The 20,476-nt window shown below is 38.5% G+C and overlaps 25 non-coding genes across 25 annotated transcripts; 13 read left to right on the top strand and 12 right to left on the bottom strand.

The window, feature by feature from the left end:
* Positions 1-351: 351 nt before the first annotated feature.
* TRNAT-AGU (transfer RNA threonine (anticodon AGU)) lies at positions 352-425 on the bottom strand. Its single transcript has one exon. It is a non-coding gene; the product is annotated as a tRNA-Thr (tRNA).
* A 583-nt stretch (positions 426-1,008) lies between these two features.
* On the top strand, positions 1,009-1,090 carry TRNAS-GCU (transfer RNA serine (anticodon GCU)). The gene has a single exon. It is a non-coding gene; the product is annotated as a tRNA-Ser (tRNA).
* A 571-nt stretch (positions 1,091-1,661) lies between these two features.
* Positions 1,662-1,735, bottom strand: TRNAT-AGU (transfer RNA threonine (anticodon AGU)). The gene has a single exon. It is a non-coding gene; the product is annotated as a tRNA-Thr (tRNA).
* Positions 1,736-2,318: 583 nt separating this feature from the next.
* Positions 2,319-2,400, top strand: TRNAS-GCU (transfer RNA serine (anticodon GCU)). The gene has a single exon. It is a non-coding gene; the product is annotated as a tRNA-Ser (tRNA).
* A 571-nt stretch (positions 2,401-2,971) lies between these two features.
* Positions 2,972-3,045, bottom strand: TRNAT-AGU (transfer RNA threonine (anticodon AGU)). The gene has a single exon. It is a non-coding gene; the product is annotated as a tRNA-Thr (tRNA).
* Positions 3,046-3,628: 583 nt separating this feature from the next.
* On the top strand, positions 3,629-3,710 carry TRNAS-GCU (transfer RNA serine (anticodon GCU)). The gene has a single exon. It is a non-coding gene; the product is annotated as a tRNA-Ser (tRNA).
* A 571-nt stretch (positions 3,711-4,281) lies between these two features.
* On the bottom strand, positions 4,282-4,355 carry TRNAT-AGU (transfer RNA threonine (anticodon AGU)). Its single transcript has one exon. It is a non-coding gene; the product is annotated as a tRNA-Thr (tRNA).
* A 584-nt stretch (positions 4,356-4,939) lies between these two features.
* On the top strand, positions 4,940-5,021 carry TRNAS-GCU (transfer RNA serine (anticodon GCU)). Its single transcript has one exon. It is a non-coding gene; the product is annotated as a tRNA-Ser (tRNA).
* Positions 5,022-6,249: 1,228 nt separating this feature from the next.
* TRNAS-GCU (transfer RNA serine (anticodon GCU)) lies at positions 6,250-6,331 on the top strand. Its single transcript has one exon. It is a non-coding gene; the product is annotated as a tRNA-Ser (tRNA).
* Positions 6,332-6,902: 571 nt separating this feature from the next.
* Positions 6,903-6,976, bottom strand: TRNAT-AGU (transfer RNA threonine (anticodon AGU)). Its single transcript has one exon. It is a non-coding gene; the product is annotated as a tRNA-Thr (tRNA).
* Positions 6,977-7,559: 583 nt separating this feature from the next.
* Positions 7,560-7,641, top strand: TRNAS-GCU (transfer RNA serine (anticodon GCU)). The gene has a single exon. It is a non-coding gene; the product is annotated as a tRNA-Ser (tRNA).
* A 571-nt stretch (positions 7,642-8,212) lies between these two features.
* Positions 8,213-8,286, bottom strand: TRNAT-AGU (transfer RNA threonine (anticodon AGU)). The gene has a single exon. It is a non-coding gene; the product is annotated as a tRNA-Thr (tRNA).
* A 583-nt stretch (positions 8,287-8,869) lies between these two features.
* On the top strand, positions 8,870-8,951 carry TRNAS-GCU (transfer RNA serine (anticodon GCU)). Its single transcript has one exon. It is a non-coding gene; the product is annotated as a tRNA-Ser (tRNA).
* A 2,538-nt stretch (positions 8,952-11,489) lies between these two features.
* TRNAS-GCU (transfer RNA serine (anticodon GCU)) lies at positions 11,490-11,571 on the top strand. Its single transcript has one exon. It is a non-coding gene; the product is annotated as a tRNA-Ser (tRNA).
* Positions 11,572-13,452: 1,881 nt separating this feature from the next.
* On the bottom strand, positions 13,453-13,526 carry TRNAT-AGU (transfer RNA threonine (anticodon AGU)). Its single transcript has one exon. It is a non-coding gene; the product is annotated as a tRNA-Thr (tRNA).
* Positions 13,527-14,109: 583 nt separating this feature from the next.
* TRNAS-GCU (transfer RNA serine (anticodon GCU)) lies at positions 14,110-14,191 on the top strand. Its single transcript has one exon. It is a non-coding gene; the product is annotated as a tRNA-Ser (tRNA).
* Positions 14,192-14,762: 571 nt separating this feature from the next.
* TRNAT-AGU (transfer RNA threonine (anticodon AGU)) lies at positions 14,763-14,836 on the bottom strand. Its single transcript has one exon. It is a non-coding gene; the product is annotated as a tRNA-Thr (tRNA).
* A 583-nt stretch (positions 14,837-15,419) lies between these two features.
* On the top strand, positions 15,420-15,501 carry TRNAS-GCU (transfer RNA serine (anticodon GCU)). Its single transcript has one exon. It is a non-coding gene; the product is annotated as a tRNA-Ser (tRNA).
* Positions 15,502-16,072: 571 nt separating this feature from the next.
* Positions 16,073-16,146, bottom strand: TRNAT-AGU (transfer RNA threonine (anticodon AGU)). Its single transcript has one exon. It is a non-coding gene; the product is annotated as a tRNA-Thr (tRNA).
* A 583-nt stretch (positions 16,147-16,729) lies between these two features.
* Positions 16,730-16,811, top strand: TRNAS-GCU (transfer RNA serine (anticodon GCU)). The gene has a single exon. It is a non-coding gene; the product is annotated as a tRNA-Ser (tRNA).
* A 571-nt stretch (positions 16,812-17,382) lies between these two features.
* Positions 17,383-17,456, bottom strand: TRNAT-AGU (transfer RNA threonine (anticodon AGU)). The gene has a single exon. It is a non-coding gene; the product is annotated as a tRNA-Thr (tRNA).
* A 583-nt stretch (positions 17,457-18,039) lies between these two features.
* TRNAS-GCU (transfer RNA serine (anticodon GCU)) lies at positions 18,040-18,121 on the top strand. Its single transcript has one exon. It is a non-coding gene; the product is annotated as a tRNA-Ser (tRNA).
* A 571-nt stretch (positions 18,122-18,692) lies between these two features.
* On the bottom strand, positions 18,693-18,766 carry TRNAT-AGU (transfer RNA threonine (anticodon AGU)). The gene has a single exon. It is a non-coding gene; the product is annotated as a tRNA-Thr (tRNA).
* Positions 18,767-19,349: 583 nt separating this feature from the next.
* Positions 19,350-19,431, top strand: TRNAS-GCU (transfer RNA serine (anticodon GCU)). The gene has a single exon. It is a non-coding gene; the product is annotated as a tRNA-Ser (tRNA).
* Positions 19,432-20,002: 571 nt separating this feature from the next.
* On the bottom strand, positions 20,003-20,076 carry TRNAT-AGU (transfer RNA threonine (anticodon AGU)). The gene has a single exon. It is a non-coding gene; the product is annotated as a tRNA-Thr (tRNA).
* Between the last annotated feature and the right edge of the window lie 400 nt (positions 20,077-20,476).

Genomic DNA, 20,476 nt, shown 5'->3' with positions numbered 1-20,476 from the left:
TCAATCTGTCCTATTTCTTTTATGATTCTTTTAATTTTCCAGCTCAAGGTTTTATTTTCTGCCCAAGCAATGAATTCTTCAAACATGAAAGTTTAAATCTTCTACCATTCAAGAAGGCTGCTATCAAACTTTGCTTAGAGAGTCAGATACGTAAGGAGGAGGCATTTCAAAATAGTAAAATAAAATCCACTGGTTTTACTTTTCTCATGCTTGATTCCATGTTTCTTCCTCTTTAGCACTTATAGCAGATTCTTACTCCCACTATTGCACTATCACAGAGACTTAGCAAAGGTCAATTTGATGTTGTCCCACAATGAGGATAGAAAGCTTCACACTGAGAAGATGAAAAGAAGGTAATGCTGAGATTTGAACTCAGGATCTCCTGTTTACTAGACAGGCGCTTTAACCAACTAAGACACAGCACCACAAGCTGGTGAGAACGGGAAAGCCAGGGAAGATTTAGTCACTAATCGATAATTTCAAGTGGTTAATTGCGCAAAACAACATTGAGCTTCAGTTCCATTCCAAGCACAGCAGAAGCATTGAATAAAATGTCGCTCTCAGTCATGGCAATTAAGAAACCGAGTATTTTTTGAAGAGCATTCTCGAAAAGGACCATGACAAATTTGCAGAATGCGACAGAAGCTGTATCGAGAACAAGGGCTTGGGATTTGAAGTTCCATAATTAAATGATCCATCTTTTATCACAGCTGGAAATTGGGACTTGTTTTGCTTCCCATTCATGAGACAGAATAGAAAGATTGAAAGAATGCCACTGCAGTGCCAAAAGTAGAAACAATTAGGAATGATTGATAAGTTGCTATTAAAACCCTTTGCACTGGTTCATTTCTGATAAGGTTTGTCCTAATCTAACTTTAGACAATAGATACTCTAGGAGATGAGATGAGGCCACACTGCCAAAAGCCTTTATACAATCTTCAGCAAAAACACCCTGACAGCTTAAAATCCTCATGAGATCTTACCTCCTAATTTAAACTTGGTCATGTAGACGAGGTAGCCGAGTGGTTAAGGCAATGGACTGCTAATCCATTGTGCTCTTCATGCATGGGTTCGAATCCCATCCTTGTCGGTATAATCTGCTTCTTTCCCTTTGACAAGCTTGGCTTTCATTTTTAGTCAAAATGGTGTATACTTCAAGCATGAAAGTTGATTCTTTTCTCTTTCAAGAAAGCTGCTATAGTCCTATCGTCTGGTTTCTACATGTTCATGCAGGCAAGTTGGCTGTGTAGTTAAGATGATACATTAACAATGCAGTTAAGAGATTGAGCTATGCATGCATGGCTTTGAATTCAATCTGTCCTATTTCTTTTATGATTCTTTTAATTTTCCAGCTCAAGGTTTTATTTTCTGCCCAAGCAATGAATTCTTCAAACATGAAAGTTTAAATCTTCTACCATTCAAGAAGGCTGCTATCAAACTTTGCTTAGAGAGTCAGATACGTAAGGAGGAGGCATTTCAAAATAGTAAAATAAAATCCACTGGTTTTACTTTTTTCATGCTTGATTCCATCTTTCTTCCTCTTTAGCACTTATAGCAGATTCTTACTCCCACTATTGCACTATCACAGAGACTTAGCAAAGGCCAATTTGATGTTGTCCCACTATGAGGATAGAAAGCTTCATAGTGAGAAGATGAAAAGAAGGCACTGCTGAGATTTGAACTCAGGATCTCCTGTTTACTAGACAGGCGCTTTAACCAACTAAGACACAGCACCACAAGCTGGTGAGGACGGGAAAGCCAGGGAAGAATTAGTCACTAATCGATAATTTCAAGTGGTTAATTGAGCAAAACAACATTGAGCTTCAGTTCCATTCCAAGCACAGCAGAAGCATTGAATAAGATGTCGCTCTCAGTCATGGCAATTAAGAAACCGAGTATTTTTTGAAGAGCATTCTCGAAAAGGACCATGACAAATTTGCAGAATGCGACAGAAGCTGTATCGAGAACAAGGGCTTGGGATTTGAAGTTCCATAATTAAATGATCCATCTTTTATCACAGCTGGAAATTGGGACTTGTTTTGCTTCCCATTCATGAGACAGAATAGACAGATTGAAAGAATGCGACTGCAGTGCCAAAAGTAGAAACAATTAGGAATGATTGATAAGTTGCTATTAAAACCCTTTGCACTGGTTCATTTCTGATAAGGTTTGTCCTAATCTAACTTTAGACAATAGATACTCTAGGAGATGAGATGAGGCCACACTGCCAAAAGCCTTTATACAATCTTCAGCAAAAACACCCTGACAGCTTAAAATCCTCATGAGATCTTACCTCCTAATTTAAACTTGGTCATGTAGACGAAGTGGCCGAGTGGTTAAGGCGATGGACTGCTAATCCATTGTGCTCTTCATGCATGGGTTCGAATCCCATCCTTGTCGGTATAATCTGCTTCTTTCCCTTTGACAAGATTGGCTTTCATTTTTAGTCAAAATGGTGTATACTTCAAGCATGAAAGTTGATTCTTTTCTCTTTCAAGAAAGCTGCTATAGTCCTATCGTCTGGTTTCTACATGTTCATGCAGGCAAGTTGGCTGTGTAGTTAAGATGATACATTAACAATGCAGTTAAGAGATTGAGCTATGCATGCATGGCTTTGAATTCAATCTGTCCTATTTCTTTTATGATTCTTTTAATTTTCCAGCTCAAGGTTTTATTTTCTGCCCAAGCAATGAATTCTTCAAACATGAAAGTTTAAATCTTCTACCATTCAAGAAGGCTGCTATCAAACTTTGCTTAGAGAGTCAGATACGTAAGGAGGAGGCATTTCAAAATAGTAAAATAAAATCCACTGGTTTTACTTTTCTCATGCTTGATTCCATGTTTCTTCCTCTTTAGCACTTATAGCAGATTCTTACTCCCACTATTGCACTATCACAGAGACTTAGCAAAGGTCAATTTGATGTTGTCCCACAATGAGGATAGAAAGCTTCACACTGAGAAGATGAAAAGAAGGTAATGCTGAGATTTGAACTCAGGATCTCCTGTTTACTAGACAGGCGCTTTAACCAACTAAGACACAGCACCACAAGCTGGTGAGAACGGGAAAGCCAGGGAAGATTTAGTCACTAATCGATAATTTCAAGTGGTTAATTGCGCAAAACAACATTGAGCTTCAGTTCCATTCCAAGCACAGCAGAAGCATTGAATAAAATGTCGCTCTCAGTCATGGCAATTAAGAAACCGAGTATTTTTTGAAGAGCATTCTCGAAAAGGACCATGACAAATTTGCAGAATGCGACAGAAGCTGTATCGAGAACAAGGGCTTGGGATTTGAAGTTCCATAATTAAATGATCCATCTTTTATCACAGCTGGAAATTGGGACTTGTTTTGCTTCCCATTCATGAGACAGAATAGAAAGATTGAAAGAATGCCACTGCAGTGCCAAAAGTAGAAACAATTAGGAATGATTGATAAGTTGCTATTAAAACCCTTTGCACTGGTTCATTTCTGATAAGGTTTGTCCTAATCTAACTTTAGACAATAGATACTCTAGGAGATGAGATGAGGCCACACTGCCAAAAGCCTTTATACAATCTTCAGCAAAAACACCCTGACAGCTTAAAATCCTCATGAGATCTTACCTCCTAATTTAAACTTGGTCATGTAGACGAGGTAGCCGAGTGGTTAAGGCAATGGACTGCTAATCCATTGTGCTCTTCATGCATGGGTTCGAATCCCATCCTTGTCGGTATAATCTGCTTCTTTCCCTTTGACAAGCTTGGCTTTCATTTTTAGTCAAAATGGTGTATACTTCAAGCATGAAAGTTGATTCTTTTCTCTTTCAAGAAAGCTGCTATAGTCCTATCGTCTGGTTTCTACATGTTCATGCAGGCAAGTTGGCTGTGTAGTTAAGATGATACATTAACAATGCAGTTAAGAGATTGAGCTATGCATGCATGGCTTTGAATTCAATCTGTCCTATTTCTTTTATGATTCTTTTAATTTTCCAGCTCAAGGTTTTATTTTCTGCCCAAGCAATGAATTCTTCAAACATGAAAGTTTAAATCTTCTACCATTCAAGAAGGCTGCTATCAAACTTTGCTTAGAGAGTCAGATACGTAAGGAGGAGGCATTTCAAAATAGTAAAATAAAATCCACTGGTTTTACTTTTTTAATGCTTGATTCCATCTTTCTTCCTCTTTAGCACTTATAGCAGATTCTTACTCCCACTATTGCACTATCACAGAGACTTAGCAAAGGCCAATTTGATGTTGTCCCACTATGAGGATAGAAAGCTTCATAGTGAGAAGATGAAAAGAAGGCACTGCTGAGATTTGAACTCAGGATCTCCTGTTTACTAGACAGGCGCTTTAACCAACTAAGACACAGCACCACAAGCTGGTGAGGACGGGAAAGCCAGGGAAGAATTAGTCACTAATCGATAATTTCAAGAGGTTAATTGAGCAAAACAACATTGAACTTCAGTTCCATTCCAAGCACAGCAGAAGCATTGAATAAAATGTCGCTCTCAGTCATGGCAATTAAGAAACCGAGTATTTTTTTGAAGAGCATTCTCGAAAAGGACCATGACAAATTTGCAGAATACGACAGAAGCTGTATCGAGAACAAGGGCTTGGGATTTGAAGTTCCATAATTAAATGATCCATCTTTTATCACAGCTGGAAATTGGGACTTGTTTTGCTTCCCATTCATGAGACAGAATAGAAAGATTGAAAGAATGCCACTGCAGTGCCAAAAGTAGAAACAATTAGGAATGATTGATAAGTTGCTATTAAAACCCTTTGCACTGGTTCATTTCTGATAAGGTTTGTCCTAATCTAACTTTAGACAATAGATACTCTAGGAGATGAGATGAGGCCACACTGCCAAAAGCCTTTATACAATCTTCAGCAAAAACACCCTGACAGCTTAAAATCCTCATGAGATCTTACCTCCTAATTTAAACTTGGTCATGTAGACGAGGTAGCCGAGTGGTTAAGGCAATGGACTGCTAATCCATTGTGCTCTTCATGCATGGGTTCGAATCCCATCCTTGTCGGTATAATCTGCTTCTTTCCCTTTGACAAGATTGGCTTTCATTTTTAGTCAAAATGGTGTATACTTCAAGCATGAAAGTTGATTCTTTTCTCTTTCAAGAAAGCTGCTATAGTCCTATCGTCTGGTTTCTACATGTTCATGCAGGCAAGTTGGCTGCGTAGTTAAGATGATACATTAACAATGCAGTTAAGAGATTGAGCTATGCATGCATGGCTTTGAATTCAATCTGTCCTATTTCTTTTATGATTCTTTTAATTTTCCAGCTCAAGGTTTTATTTTCTGCCCAAGCAATGAATTCTTCAAACATGAAAGTTTAAATCTTCTACCATTCAAGAAGGCTGCTATCAAACTTTGCTTAGAGAGTCAGATACGTAAGGAGGAGGCATTTCAAAATAGTAAAATAAAATCCACTGGTTTTACATTTTTCATGCTTGATTTCATGTTTCTTCCTCTTTAGCACTTATAGCAGATTCTTACTCCCACTATTGCACTATCACAGAGACTTAGCAAAGGCCAATTTGATGTTGTCCCACTCTGAGGTTAGAAAGCTTCATAGTGAGAAGATGAAAAGAAGGCACTGCTGAGATTTGAACTAAGGATCTCCTGTTTACTAGACAGGCGCTTTAACCAACTAAGACACAGCACCACAAGCTGGTGAGGACGGGAAAGCCAGGGAAGATTTAGTCACTAATCGATAATTTCAAGTGGTTAATTGCGCAAAACAACATTGAGCTTCAGTTCCATTCCAAGCACAGCAGAAGCATTGAATAAAATGTCGCTCTCAGTCATGGCAATTAAGAAACCGAGTATTTTTTGAAGAGCATTCTCGAAAAGGACCATGACAAATTTGCAGAATGCGACAGAAGCTGTATCGAGAACAAGGGCTTGGGATTTGAAGTTCCATAATTAAATGATCCATCTTTTATCACAGCTGGAAATTGGGACTTGTTTTGCTTCCCATTCATGAGACAGAATAGAAAGATTGAAAGAATGCCACTGCAGTGCCAAAAGTAGAAACAATTAGGAATGATTGATAAGTTGCTATTAAAACCCTTTGCACTGGTTCATTTCTGATAAGGTTTGTCCTAATCTAACTTTAGACAATAGATACTCTAGGAGATGAGATGAGGCCACACTGCCAAAAGCCTTTATACAATCTTCAGCAAAAACACCCTGACAGCTTAAAATCCTCATGAGATCTTACCTCCTAATTTAAACTTGGTCATGTAGACGAGGTAGCCGAGTGGTTAAGGCAATGGACTGCTAATCCATTGTGCTCTTCATGCATGGGTTCGAATCCCATCCTTGTCGGTATAATCTGCTTCTTTCCCTTTGACAAGATTGGCTTTCATTTTGAGTCAAAATGGTGTATACTTCAAGCATGAAAGTTGATTCTTTTCTCTTTCAAGAAAGCTGCTATAGTCCTATCGTCTGGTTTCTACATGTTCATGCAGGCAAGTTGGCTGCGTAGTTAAGATGATACATTAACAATGCAGTTAAGAGATTGAGCTATGCATGCATGGCTTTGAATTCAATCTGTCCTATTTCTTTTCTGATTCTTTTAAGTTTCCAGCTCAAGGTTTTATTTTCTGCCCAAGCAATGAATTCTTCAAACATGAAAGTTTAAATCTTCTACCATTCAAGAAGGCTGCTATCAAACTTTGCTTAGAGAGTCAGATACGTAAGGAGGAGGCATTTCAAAATAGTAAAATAAAATCCACTGGTTTTACTTTTTTCATGCTTGATTCCATCTTTCTTCCTCTTTAGCACTTATAGCAGATTCTTACTCCCACTATTGCACTATCACAGAGACTTAGCAAAGGTCAATTTGATGTTGTCCCACTATGAGGATAGAAAGCTTCATACTGAGAAGATGAAAAGAAGGTAATGCTGAGATTTGAACTCAGGATCTCCTGTTTACTAGACAGGCGCTTTAACCAACTAAGACACAGCACCACAAGCTGGTGAGGATGGGAAAGCCAGGGAAGATTTAGTCACTAATCGATAATTTCAAGTGGTTAATTGCGCAAAACAACATTGAGCTTCAGTTCCATTCCAAGCACAGCAGAAGCATTGAATAAAATGTCGCTCTCAGTCATGGCAATTAAGAAACCGAGTATTTTTTGAAGAGCATTCTCGAAAAGGACCATGACAAATTTGCAGAATGCGACAGAAGCTGTATCGAGAACAAGGGCTTGGGATTTGAAGTTCCATAATTAAATGATCCATCTTTTATCACAGCTGGAAATTGGGACTTGTTTTGCTTCCCATTCATGAGACAGAATAGAAAGATTGAAAGAATGCCACTGCAGTGCCAAAAGTAGAAACAATTAGGAATGATTGATAAGTTGCTATTAAAACCCTTTGCACTGGTTCATTTCTGATAAGGTTTGTCCTAATCTAACTTTAGACAATAGATACTCTAGGAGATGAGATGAGGCCACACTGCCAAAAGCCTTTATACAATCTTCAGCAAAAACACCCTGACAGCTTAAAATCCTCATGAGATCTTACCTCCTAATTTAAACTTGGTCATGTAGACGAGGTAGCCGAGTGGTTAAGGCAATGGACTGCTAATCCATTGTGCTCTTCATACATGGGTTCGAATCCCATCCTTGTCGGTATAATCTGCTTCTTTCCCTTTGACAAGATTGGCTTTCATTTTTAGTCAAAATGGTGTATACTTCAAGCATGAAAGTTGATTCTTTTCTCTTTCAAGAAAGCTGCTATAGTCCTATCGTCTGGTTTCTACATGTTCATGCAGGCAAGTTGGCTGCGTAGTTAAGATGATACATTAACAATGCAGTTAAGAGATTGAGCTATGCATGCATGGCTTTGAATTCAATCTGTCCTATTTCTTTTATGATTCTTTTAATTTTCCAGCTCAAGGTTTTATTTTCTGCCCAAGCAATGAATTCTTCAAACATGAAAGTTTAAATCTTCTACCATTCAAGAAGGCTGCTATCAAACTTTGCTTAGAGAGTCAGATACGTAAGGAGGAGGCATTTCAAAATAGTAAAATAAAATCCACTGGTTTTACATTTTTCATGCTTGATTCCATGTTTCTTCCTCTTTAGCACTTATAGCAGATTCTTACTCCCACTATTGCACTATCACAGAGACTTAGCAAAGGCCAATTTGATGTTGTCCCACTCTGAGGATAGAAAGCTTCATAGTGAGAAGATGAAAAGAAGGCACTGCTGAGATTTGAACTCAGGATCTCCTGTTTACTAGACAGGCGCTTTAACCAACTAAGACACAGCACCACAAGCTGGTGAGGACGGGAAAGCCAGGGAAGATTTAGTCACTAATCGATAATTTCAAGTGGTTAATTGCGCAAAACAACATTGAGCTTCAGTTCCATTCCAAGCACAGCAGAAGCATTGAATAAAATGTCGCTCTCAGTCATGGCAATTAAGAAACCGAGTATTTTTTGAAGAGCATTCTCGAAAAGGACCATGACAAATTTGCAGAATGCGACAGAAGCTGTATCGAGAACAAGGGCTTGGGATTTGAAGTTCCATAATTAAATGATCCATCTTTTATCACAGCTGGAAATTGGGACTTGTTTTGCTTCCCATTCATGAGACAGAATAGAAAGATTGAAAGAATGCTACTGCAGTGCCAAAAGTAGAAACAATTAGGAATGATTGATAAGTTGCTATTAAAACCCTTTGCACTGGTTCATTTCTGATAAGGTTTGTCCTAATCTAACTTTAGACAATAGATACTCTAGGAGATGAGATGAGGCCACACTGCCAAAAGCCTTTATACAATCTTCAGCAAAAACACCCTGACAGCTTAAAATCCTCATGAGATCTTACCTCCTAATTTGAACTTGGTCATGTAGACGAAGTGGCCGAGTGGTTAAGGCGATGGACTGCTAATCCATTGTGCTCTTCATGCATGGGTTCGAATCCCATCCTTGTCGGTATAATCTGCTTCTTTCCCTTTGACAAGATTGGTTTTCATTTTTTGTCAAAATGGTGTATACTTCAAGCATGAAAGTTGATTCTTTTCTCTTTCAAGAAATCTGCTATAGTCCTATCGTCTGGTTTCTACATGTTCATGCAGGCAAGTTGGCTGTGTAGTTAAGATGATACATTAACAATGCAGTTAAGAGATTGAGCTATGCATGCATGGCTTTGAATTCAATCTGTTCTATTTCTTTTATGATTCTTTTAATTTTCCAGCTCAAGGTTTTATTTTCTGCCCAAGCAATGAATTCTTCAAACATGAAAGTTTAAATCTTCTACCATTCAAGAAGGCTGCTATCAAACTTTGCTTAGAGAGTCAGATACGTAAGGAGGAGGCATTTCAAAATAGTAAAATAAAATCCACTGGTTTTACTTTTTTCATGCTTGATTCCATCTTTCTTCCTCTTTAGCACTTATAGCAGATTCTTACTCCCACTATTGCACTATCACAGAGACTTAGCAAAGGTCAATTTGATGTTGTCCCACTATGAGGATAGAAAGCTTCATACTGAGAAGATGAAAAGAAGGTAATGCTGAGATATGAACTCAGGATCTCCTGTTTACTAGACAGGCGCTTTAACCAACTAAGACACAGCACCACAAGCTGGTGAGGACGGGAAAGCCAGGGAAGATTTAGTCACTAATCGATAATTTCAAGTGGTTAATTGCGCAAAACAACATTGAGCTTCAGTTCCATTCAAAGCACAGCAGAAGCATTGAATAAAATGTCGCTCTCAGTCATGGCAATTAAGAAACCGAGTATTTTTTGAAGAGCATTCTCGAAAAGGACCATGACAAATTTGCAGAATGCGACAGAAGCTGTATCGAGAACAAGGGCTTGGGATTTGAAGTTCCATAATTAAATGATCCATCTTTTATCACAGCTGGAAATTGGGACTTGTTTTGCTTCCCAGTCATGAGACAGAATAGAAAGATTGAAAGAATGCCACTGCAGTGCCAAAAGTAGAAACAATTAGGAATGATTGATAAGTTGCTATTAAAACCCTTTGCACTGGTTCATTTCTGATAAGGTTTGTCCTAATCTAACTTTAGACAATAGATACTCTAGGAGATAAGATGAGGCCACACTGCCAAAAGCCTTTATACAATCTTCAGCAAAAACACCCTGACAGCTTAAAATCCTCATGAGATCTTACCTCCTAATTTAAACTTGGTCATGTAGACGAAGTGGCCGAGTGGTTAAGGCGATGGACTGCTAATCAATTGTGCTCTTCATGCATGGGTTCGAATCCCATCCTTGTCGGTATAATCTGCTTCTTTCCCTTTGACAAGATTGGCTTTCATTTTTTGTCAAAATGGTGTATACTTCAAGCATGAAAGTTGATTCTTTTCTCTTTCAAGAAAGCTGCTATAGTCCTATCGTCTGGTTTCTACATGTTCATGCAGGCAAGTTGGCTGCGTAGTTAAGATGATACATTAACAATGCAGTTAAGAGATTGAGCTATGCATGCATGGCTTTGAATTCAATCTCTCCTATTTCTTTTCTGATTCTTTTAAGTTTCCAGCTCAAGGTTTTATTTTCTGCCCAAGCAATGAATTCTTCAAACATGAAAGTTTAAATCTTCTACCATTCAAGAAGGCTGCTATCAAACTTTGCTTAGAGAGTCAGATACGTAAGGAGGAGGCATTTCAAAATAGTAAAATAAAATCCACTGGTTTTACTTTTCTCATGCTTGATTCTATGTTTCTTCCTCTTTAGCACTTATAGCAGATTCTTACTCCCACTATTGCACTATCACAGAGACTTATCAAAGGCCAATTTGATGTTGTCCCACTATGAGGATAGAAAGCTTCATAGTGAGAAGATGAAAAGAAGGCACTGCTGAGATTTGAACTAAGAATCTCCTGTTTACTAGACAGGTGCTTTAACCAACTAAGATACAGCACCACAAGCTGGTGAGGACGGGAAAGCCAGGGAAGAATTAGTCACTAATCGATAATTTCAAGTGGTTAATTGAGCAAAACAACATTGAGCTTCAGTTCCATTCCAAGCACAGCAGAAGCATTGAATAAGATGTCGCTCTCAGTCATGGCAATTAAGAAACCGAGTATTTTTTGAAGAGCATTCTCGAAAAGGACCATGACAAATTTGCAGAATGCGACAGAAGCTGTATCGAGAACAAGGGCTTGGGATTTGAAGTTCCATAATTAAATGATCCATCTTTTATCACAGCTGGAAATTGGGACTTGTTTTGCTTCCCATTCATGAGACAGATTAGACAGATTGAAAGAATGCCACTGCAGTGCCAAAAGTAGAAACAATTAGGAATGATTGATAAGTTGCTATTAAAACCCTTTGCACTGGTTCATTTCTGATAAGGTTTGTCCTAATCTAACTTTAGACAATAGATACTCTAGGAGATGAGATGAGGCCATACTGCCAAAAGCCTTTATACAATCTTCAGCAAAAACACCCTGACAGCTTAAAATCCTCATGAGATCTTACCTCCTAATTTAAATTTTGTCATGTAGACGAGGTGGCCGAGTGGTTAAGGCGATGGACTGCTAATCCATTGTGCTATGCATGCATGGGTTCGAATCCCATCCTCGTTGGTATAATCTGCTTCTTTCCCTTTGACAAGATTGGCTTTCATTTTTAGTCAAAATGGTGTATACTTCAAGCATGAAAGTTGATTCTTTTCTCTTTCAAGAAAGCTGCTATAGTCCTATCGTCTGGTTTCTACATGTTCATGCAGGCAAGTTGGCTGTGTAGTTAAGATGATACATTAACAATGCAGTTAAGAGATTGAGCTATGCATGCATGGCTTTGAATTCAATCTGTCCTATTTCTTTTATGATTCTTTTAATTTTCCAGCTCAAGGTTTTATTTTCTGCCCAAGCAATGAATTCTTCAAACATGAAAGTTTAAATCTTCTACCATTCAAGAAGGCTGCTATCAAACTTTGCTTAGAGAGTCAGATACGTAAGGAGGAGGCATTTCAAAATAGTAAAATAAAATCCACTGGTTTTACTTTTCTCATGCTTGATTCCATGTTTCTTCCTCTTTAGCACTTATAGCAGATTCTTACTCCCACTATTGCACTATCACAGAGACTTAGCAAAGGCCAATTTGATGTTGTCCCACTATGAGGATAGAAAGCTTCATAATGAGAAGATGAAAAGAAGGCACTGCTGAGATTTGAGCTCAGGATCTCCTGTTTACTAGACAGGCACTTTAACCAACTAAGACACAGCACCACAAGCTGGTGAGGATGGTAAAGCCAGGGAAGATTTAGTCACTAATCGATAATTTCAAGTGGTTAATTGCGCAAAACAACATTGAGCTTCAGTTCCATTCCAAGCACAGCAGAAGCATTGAATAAAATGTCGCTCTCAGTCATGGCAATTAAGAAACCGAGTATTTTTTGAAGAGCATTCTCGAAAAGGACCATGACAAATTTGCAGAATGCGACAGAAGCTGTATCGAGAACAAGGGCTTGGGATTTGAAGTTCCATAATTAAATGATCCATCTTTTATCACAGCTGGAAATTGGGACTTGGTTTGCTTCCCATTCATGAGACAGAATAGAAAGATTGAAAGAATGCCACTGCAGTGCCAAAAGTAGAAACAATTAGGAATGATTGATAAGTTGCTATTAAAACCCTTTGCACTGGTTCATTTCTGATAAGGTTTGTCCTAATCTAACTTTAGACAATAGATACTCTAGGAGATGAGATGAGGCCACACTGCCAAAAGCCTTTATACAATCTTCAGCAAAAACACACTGACAGCTTAAAATCCTCATGAGATCTTACCTCCTAATTTAAACTTGGTCATGTAGACGAAGTGGCCGAGTGGTTAAGGCGATGGACTGCTAATCCATTGTGCTCTTCATGCATGGGTTCGAATCCCATCCTTGTTGGTATAATCTGCTTCTTTCCCTTTGACAAGATTGGTTTTTATTTTTAGTCAAAATGGTGTATACTTCAAGCATGAAAGTTGATTCTTTTCTCTTTCAAGAAAGCTGCTATAGTCCTATCGTCTGGTTTCTACATGTTCATGCAGGCAAGTTGGCTGTGTAGTTAAGATGATACATTAACAATGCAGTTAAGAGATTGAGCTATGCATGCATGGCTTTGAATTCAATCTGTCCTATTTCTTTTATGATTCTTTTAATTTTCCAGCTCAAGGTTTTATTTTCTGCCCAAGCAATGAATTCTTCAAACATGAAAGTTTAAATCTTCTACCATTCAAGAAGGCTGCTATCAAACTTTGCTTAGAGAGTCAGATACGTAAGGAGGAGGCATTTCAAAATAGTAAAATAAAATCCACTGGTTTTACTTTTCTCATGCTTGATTCCATGTTTCTTCCTCTTTAACACTTATAGCAGATTCTTACTCCCACTATTGCACTATCACAGAGACTTAGCAAAGGCCAATTTGATGTTGTCCCACTATGAGGATAGAAAGCTTCATAATGAGAAGATGAAAAGAAGGCACTGCTGAGATTTGAACTCAGGATCTCCTGTTTACTAGACAGGCGCTTTAACCAACTAAGACACAGCACCACAAGCTGGTGAGGACGGGAAAGCCAGGGAAGAATTAGTCACTAATCGATAATTTCAAGTGGTTAATTGAGCAAAACAACATTGAGCTTCAGTTCCATTCCACGCACAGCAGAATCATTGAATAAGATGTCGCTCTCAGTCATGGCAATTAAGAAACCGAGTATTTTTTGAAGAGCATTCTCGAAAAGGACCATGACAAATTTGCAGAATGCGACAGAAGCTGTATCGAGAACAAGGGCTTGGGATTTGAAGTTCCATAATTAAATGATCCATCTTTTATCACAGCTGGAAATTGGGACTTGTTTTGCTTCCCAGTCATGAGACAGAATAGACAGATTGAAAGAATCCCACTGCAGTGCCAAAAGTGGAAACAACTAGGAATGATTGATAAGTTGCTATTAAAACCCTTTGCACTGGTTCATTTCTGATAAGGTTTGACCTAATCTAACCTTAGACAATAGATACTCTAGGAGATGAGATGAGGCCACACTGCCAAAAGCCTTTATACAATGTTCAGCAAAAACAGCCTGACAGCTTAAAATCCTCATGAGATCTTACCTCCTAATTTTAACTTGGTCATGTAGACGAGGTGGCCGAGTGGTTAAGGTGATGGACTGCTAATCCATTGTGCTCTGCATGCATGGGTTCGAATCCCATCCTTGTCAGTATAATCTGCTTCTTTCCCTTTGACAAGATTGGCTTTCATTTTTAGTCAAAATGGTGTATACTTCAAGCATGAAAGTTGATTCTTTTCTCTTTCAAGAAAGCTGCTATAGTCCTATCGTCTGGTTTCTACATGTTCATGCAGGCAAGTTGGCTGCGTAGTTAAGATGATACATTAACAATGCAGTTAAGAGATTGAGCTATGCATGCATGGCTTTGAATTCAATCTGTCCTATTTCTTTTCTGATTCTTTTAAGTTTCCAGCTCAAGATTTTATTTTCTGCCCAAGCAATGAATTCTTCAAACATGAAAGTTTAAATCTTCTACCATTCAAGAAGGCTGCTATCAAACTTTGCTTAGAGAGTCAGATACGTAAGGAGGAGGCATTTCAAAATAGTAAAATAAAATCCACTGGTTTTACTTTTTTCATGCTTGATTCCATCTTTCTTCCTCTTTAGCACTTATAGCAGATTCTTACTCTCACTATTGCACTATCACAGAGACTTAGCAAAGGTCAATTTGATGTTGTCCCACTATGAGGATAGAAAGCTTCATACTGAGAAGATGAAAAGAAGGCAATGCTGAGATTTGAACTCAGGATCTCCTGTTTACTAGACAGGCGCTTTAACCAACTAAGCCACAGCACCACAAGCTGGCGAGAACAGGAAAGCCAGGGAAGATTTAGGCACTAATCGATAATTTCAAGTGGTTAATTGAGCAAAACAACATTGAGCTTCAGTTCCATTCCACGCACAGCAGAATCATTGAATAAGATGTCGCTCTCAGTCATAGCAATTAAGAAACCGAGTATTTTTTGAAGAGCATTCTCGAAAAGGACCATGACAAATTTGCAGAATGCGACAGAAGCTGTATCGAGAACAAGGGCTTGGGATTTGAAGTTCCATAATTAAATGATCCATCTTTTATCACAGCTGGAAATTGGGACTTGTTTTGCTTCCCAGTCATGAGACAGAATAGACAGATTGAAAGAATGCCACTGCAGTGCCAAAAGTAGAAACAATTAGGAATGATTGATAAGTTGCTATTAAAACCCTTTGCACTGGTTCATTTCTGATAAGGTTTGTCCTAATCTAACTTTAGACAATAGATACTCTAGGAGATGAGATGAGGCCACGCTGCCAAAAGCCTTTATACAATCTTCAGCAAAAACAGCCTGACAGCTTAAAATCCTCATGAGATCTTACCTCCTAATTTTAACTTGGTCATGTAGACGAGGTGGCCGAGTGGTTAAGGTGATGGACTGCTAATCCATTGTGCTCTGCATGCATGGGTTCGAATCCCATCCTCGTCGGTATAATCTGCGTCTTTCCCTTTGACAAGATTGGCTTTCATTTTTAGGCAAAATGGTGTATACTTCAAGCATGAAAGTTGATTCTTTTCTCTTTCAAGAAAGCTGCTATATTACTATCGTCTGGTTTCTACATGTTCATGCAGGCAAGTTGGCTGCGTAGTTAAGATGATACATTAACAATGCAGTTAAGAGATTGAGCTATGAATGCATGGCTTTGAATTCAATCTGTCCTATTTCTTTTCTGATTCTTTTAAGTTTCCAGCTCAAGGTTTTATTTTCTGCCCAAGCAATGAATTCTTCAAACATGAAAGTTTAAATCTTCTACCATTCAAGAAGGCTGCTATCAAACTTTGCTTAGAGAGTCAGATACGTAAGGAGGAGGCATTTCAAAATAGTAAAATAAAATCCACTGGTTTTACTTTTTTCATGCTTGATTCCATCTTTCTTCCTCTTTAGCACTTATAGCAGATTCTTACTCCCACTATTGCACTATCACAGAGACTTAGCAAAGGTCAATTTGATGTTGTCCCACTATGAGGATAGAAAGCTTCATACTGAGAAGATGAAAAGAAGGCAATGCTGAGATTTGAACTCAGGATCTCCTGTTTACTAGACAGGCGCTTTAACCAACTAAGCCACAGCACCACAAGCTGGCGAGAACAGGAAAGCCAGGGAAGATTTAGGCACTAATCGATAATTTCAAGTGGTTAATTGAGCAAAACAACATTGAGCTTCAGTTCCATTCCACGCACAGCAGAATCATTGAATAAGATGTCGCTCTCAGTCATAGCAATTAAGAAACCGAGTATTTTTTGAAGAGCATTCTCGAAAAGGACCATGACAAATTTGCAGAATGCGACAGAAGCTGTATCGAGAACAAGGGCTTGGGATTTGAAGTTCCATAATTAAATGATCCATCTTTTATCACAGCTGGAAATTGGGACTTGTTTTGCTTCCCAGTCATGAGACAGAATAGACAGATTGAAAGAATGCCACTGCAGTGCCAAAAGTAGAAACAATTAGGAATGATTGATAAGTTGCTATTAAAACCCTTTGCACTGGTTCATTTCTGATAAGGTTTGTCCTAATCTAACTTTAGACAATAGATACTCTAGGAGATGAGATGAGGCCACGCTGCCAAAAGCCTTTATACAATCTTCAGCAAAAACAGCCTGACAGCTTAAAATCCTCATGAGATCTTACCTCCTAATTTTAACTTGGTCATGTAGACGAGGTGGCCGAGTGGTTAAGGTGATGGACTGCTAATCCATTGTGCTCTGCATGCATGGGTTCGAATCCCATCCTCGTCGGTATAATCTGCGTCTTTCCCTTTGACAAGATTGGCTTTCATTTTTAGGCAAAATGGTGTATACTTCAAGCATGAAAGTTGATTCTTTTCTCTTTCAAGAAAGCTGCTATATTACTATCGTCTGGTTTCTACATGTTCATGCAGGCAAGTTGGCTGCGTAGTTAAGATGATACATTAACAATGCAGTTAAGAGATTGAGCTATGAATGCATGGCTTTGAATTCAATCTGTCCTATTTCTTTTCTGATTCTTTTAAGTTTCCAGCTCAAGGTTTTATTTTCTGCCCAAGCAATGAATTCTTCAAACATGAAAGTTTAAATCTTCTACCATTCAAGAAGGCTGCTATCAAACTTTGCTTAGAGAGTCAGATACGTAAGGAGGAGGCATTTCAAAATAGTAAAATAAAATCCACTGGTTTTACTTTTTTCATGCTTGATTCCATCTTTCTTCCTCTTTAGCACTTATAGCAGATTCTTACTCCCACTATTGCACTATCACAGAGACTTAGCAAAGGTCAATTTGATGTTGTCCCACTATGAGGATAGAAAGCTTCATACTGAGAAGATGAAAAGAAGGCAATGCTGAGATTTGAACTCAGGATCTCCTGTTTACTAGACAGGCGCTTTAACCAACTAAGCCACAGCACCACAAGCTGGCGAGAACAGGAAAGCCAGGGAAGATTTAGGCACTAATCGATAATTTCAAGTGGTTAATTGAGCAAAACAACATTGAGCTTCAGTTCCATTCCACGCACAGCAGAATCATTGAATAAGATGTCGCTCTCAGTCATAGCAATTAAGAAACCGAGTATTTTTTGAAGAGCATTCTCGAAAAGGACCATGACAAATTTGCAGAATGCGACAGAAGCTGTATCGAGAACAAGGGCTTGGGATTTGAAGTTCCATAATTAAATGATCCATCTTTTATCACAGCTGGAAATTGGGACTTGTTTTGCTTCCCAGTCATGAGACAGAATAGACAGATTGAAAGAATGCCACTGCAGTGCCAAAAGTAGAAACAATTAGGAATGATTGATAAGTTGCTATTAAAACCCTTTGCACTGGTTCATTTCTGATAAGGTTTGTCCTAATCTAACTTTAGACAATAGATACTCTAGGAGATGAGATGAGGCCACGCTGCCAAAAGCCTTTATACAATCTTCAGCAAAAACAGCCTGACAGCTTAAAATCCTCATGAGATCTTACCTCCTAATTTTAACTTGGTCATGTAGACGAGGTGGCCGAGTGGTTAAGGTGATGGACTGCTAATCCATTGTGCTCTGCATGCATGGGTTCGAATCCCATCCTCGTCGGTATAATCTGCGTCTTTCCCTTTGACAAGATTGGCTTTCATTTTTAGGCAAAATGGTGTATACTTCAAGCATGAAAGTTGATTCTTTTCTCTTTCAAGAAAGCTGCTATATTACTATCGTCTGGTTTCTACATGTTCATGCAGGCAAGTTGGCTGCGTAGTTAAGATGATACATTAACAATGCAGTTAAGAGATTGAGCTATGAATGCATGGCTTTGAATTCAATCTGTCCTATTTCTTTTCTGATTCTTTTAAGTTTCCAGCTCAAGGTTTTATTTTCTGCCCAAGCAATGAATTCTTCAAACATGAAAGTTTAAATCTTCTACCATTCAAGAAGGCTGCTATCAAACTTTGCTTAGAGAGTCAGATACGTAAGGAGGAGGCATTTCAAAATAGTAAAATAAAATCCACTGGTTTTACTTTTTTCATGCTTGATTCCATCTTTCTTCCTCTTTAGCACTTATAGCAGATTCTTACTCCCACTATTGCACTATCACAGAGACTTAGCAAAGGTCAATTTGATGTTGTCCCACTATGAGGATAGAAAGCTTCATACTGAGAAGATGAAAAGAAGGCAATGCTGAGATTTGAACTCAGGATCTCCTGTTTACTAGACAGGCGCTTTAACCAACTAAGCCACAGCACCACAAGCTGGCGAGAACAGGAAAGCCAGGGAAGATTTAGGCACTAATCGATAATTTCAAGTGGTTAATTGAGCAAAACAACATTGAGCTTCAGTTCCATTCCACGCACAGCAGAATCATTGAATAAGATGTCGCTCTCAGTCATGGCAATTAAGAAACCGAGTATTTTTTGAAGAGCATTCTCGAAAAGGACCATGACAAATTTGCAGAATGCGACAGAAGCTGTATCGAGAACAAGGGCTTGGGATTTGAAGTTCCATAATTAAATGATCCATCTTTTATCACAGCTGGAAATTGGGACTTGTTTTGCTTCCCAGTCATGAGACAGAATAGACAGATTGAAAGAATGCCACTGCAGTGCCAAAAGTAGAAACAATTAGGAATGATTGATAAGTTGCTATTAAAACCCTTTGCACTGGTTCATTTCTGATAAGGTTTGTCCTAATCTAACTTTAGACAATAGATACTCTAGGAGATGAGATGAGGCCACACTGCCAAAAGCCTTTATACAATCTTCAGCAAAAACAGCCTGACAGCTTAAAATCCTCATGAGATCTTACCTCCTAATTTTAACTTGGTCATGTAGACGAGGTGGCCGAGTGGTTAAGGTGATGGACTGCTAATCCATTGTGCTCTGCATGCATGGGTTCGAATCCCATCCTCGTCGGTATAATCTGCGTCTTTCCCTTTGACAAGATTGGCTTTCATTTTTAGGCAAAATGGTGTATACTTCAAGCATGAAAGTTGATTCTTTTCTCTTTCAAGAAAGCTGCTATATTACTATCGTCTGGTTTCTACATGTTCATGCAGGCAAGTTGCCTGCGTAGTTAAGATGATACATTAACAATGCAGTTAAGAGATTGAGCTATGCATGCATGGCTTTGAATTCAATCTGTCCTATTTCTTTTCTGATTCTTTTAAGTTTCCAGCTCAAGGTTTTATTTTCTGCCCAAGCAATGAATTCTTCAAACATGAAAGTTTAAATCTTCTACCATTCAAGAAGGCTGCTATCAAACTTTGCTTAGAGAGTCAGATACGTAAGGAGGAGGCATTTCAAAATAGTAAAATAAACTCCACTGGTTTTACTTTTTTCATGCTTGATTCCATCTTTCTTCCTCTTTAGCACTTATAGCAGATTCTTACTCCCACTATTACACTATCACAGAGACTTAGCAAAGGTCAATTTGATGTTGTCCCACTATGAGGATAGAAAGCTTCATACTGAGAAGATGAAAAGAAGGCAATGCTGAGATTTGAACTCAGGATCTTCTGTTTACTAGACAGGCGCTTTAACCAACTAAGCCACAGCACCAAAGCTGGCGAGAACAGGAAAGCCAGGGAAGATTTAGGCACTAATCGATAATTTCAAGTGGTTAATTGAGCAAAACAACATTGAGCTTCAGTTCCATTCCACGCACAGCAGAATCATTGAATAAGATGTCGCTCTCAGTCATGGCAATTAAGAAACCGAGTATTTTTTGAAGAGCATTCTCGAAAAGGACCATGACAAATTTGCAGAATGCGACAGAAGCTGTATCGAGAACAAGGGCTTGGGATTTGAAGCTCCATAATTAAATGATCCATCTTTTATCACAGCTGGAAATTGGGACTTGTTTTGCTTCCCATTCATGAGACAGAATAGACAGATTGAAAGAATGCCACTGCAGTGCCAAAAGTAGAAACAATTAGGAATGATTGATAAGTTGCTATTA

This window comes from Phyllobates terribilis, unplaced genomic scaffold (genome assembly GCF_046119375.1).
Source record: "Phyllobates terribilis strain yellow unplaced genomic scaffold, ASM4611937v1 Scaffold_9__5_contigs__length_417890890, whole genome shotgun sequence".
Classification (NCBI taxonomy): domain Eukaryota; kingdom Metazoa; phylum Chordata; class Amphibia; order Anura; family Dendrobatidae; genus Phyllobates; species Phyllobates terribilis.
Note: the sequence above shows the minus strand (reverse complement) of the source record. Positions and strands in the feature narration are given on the sequence as shown.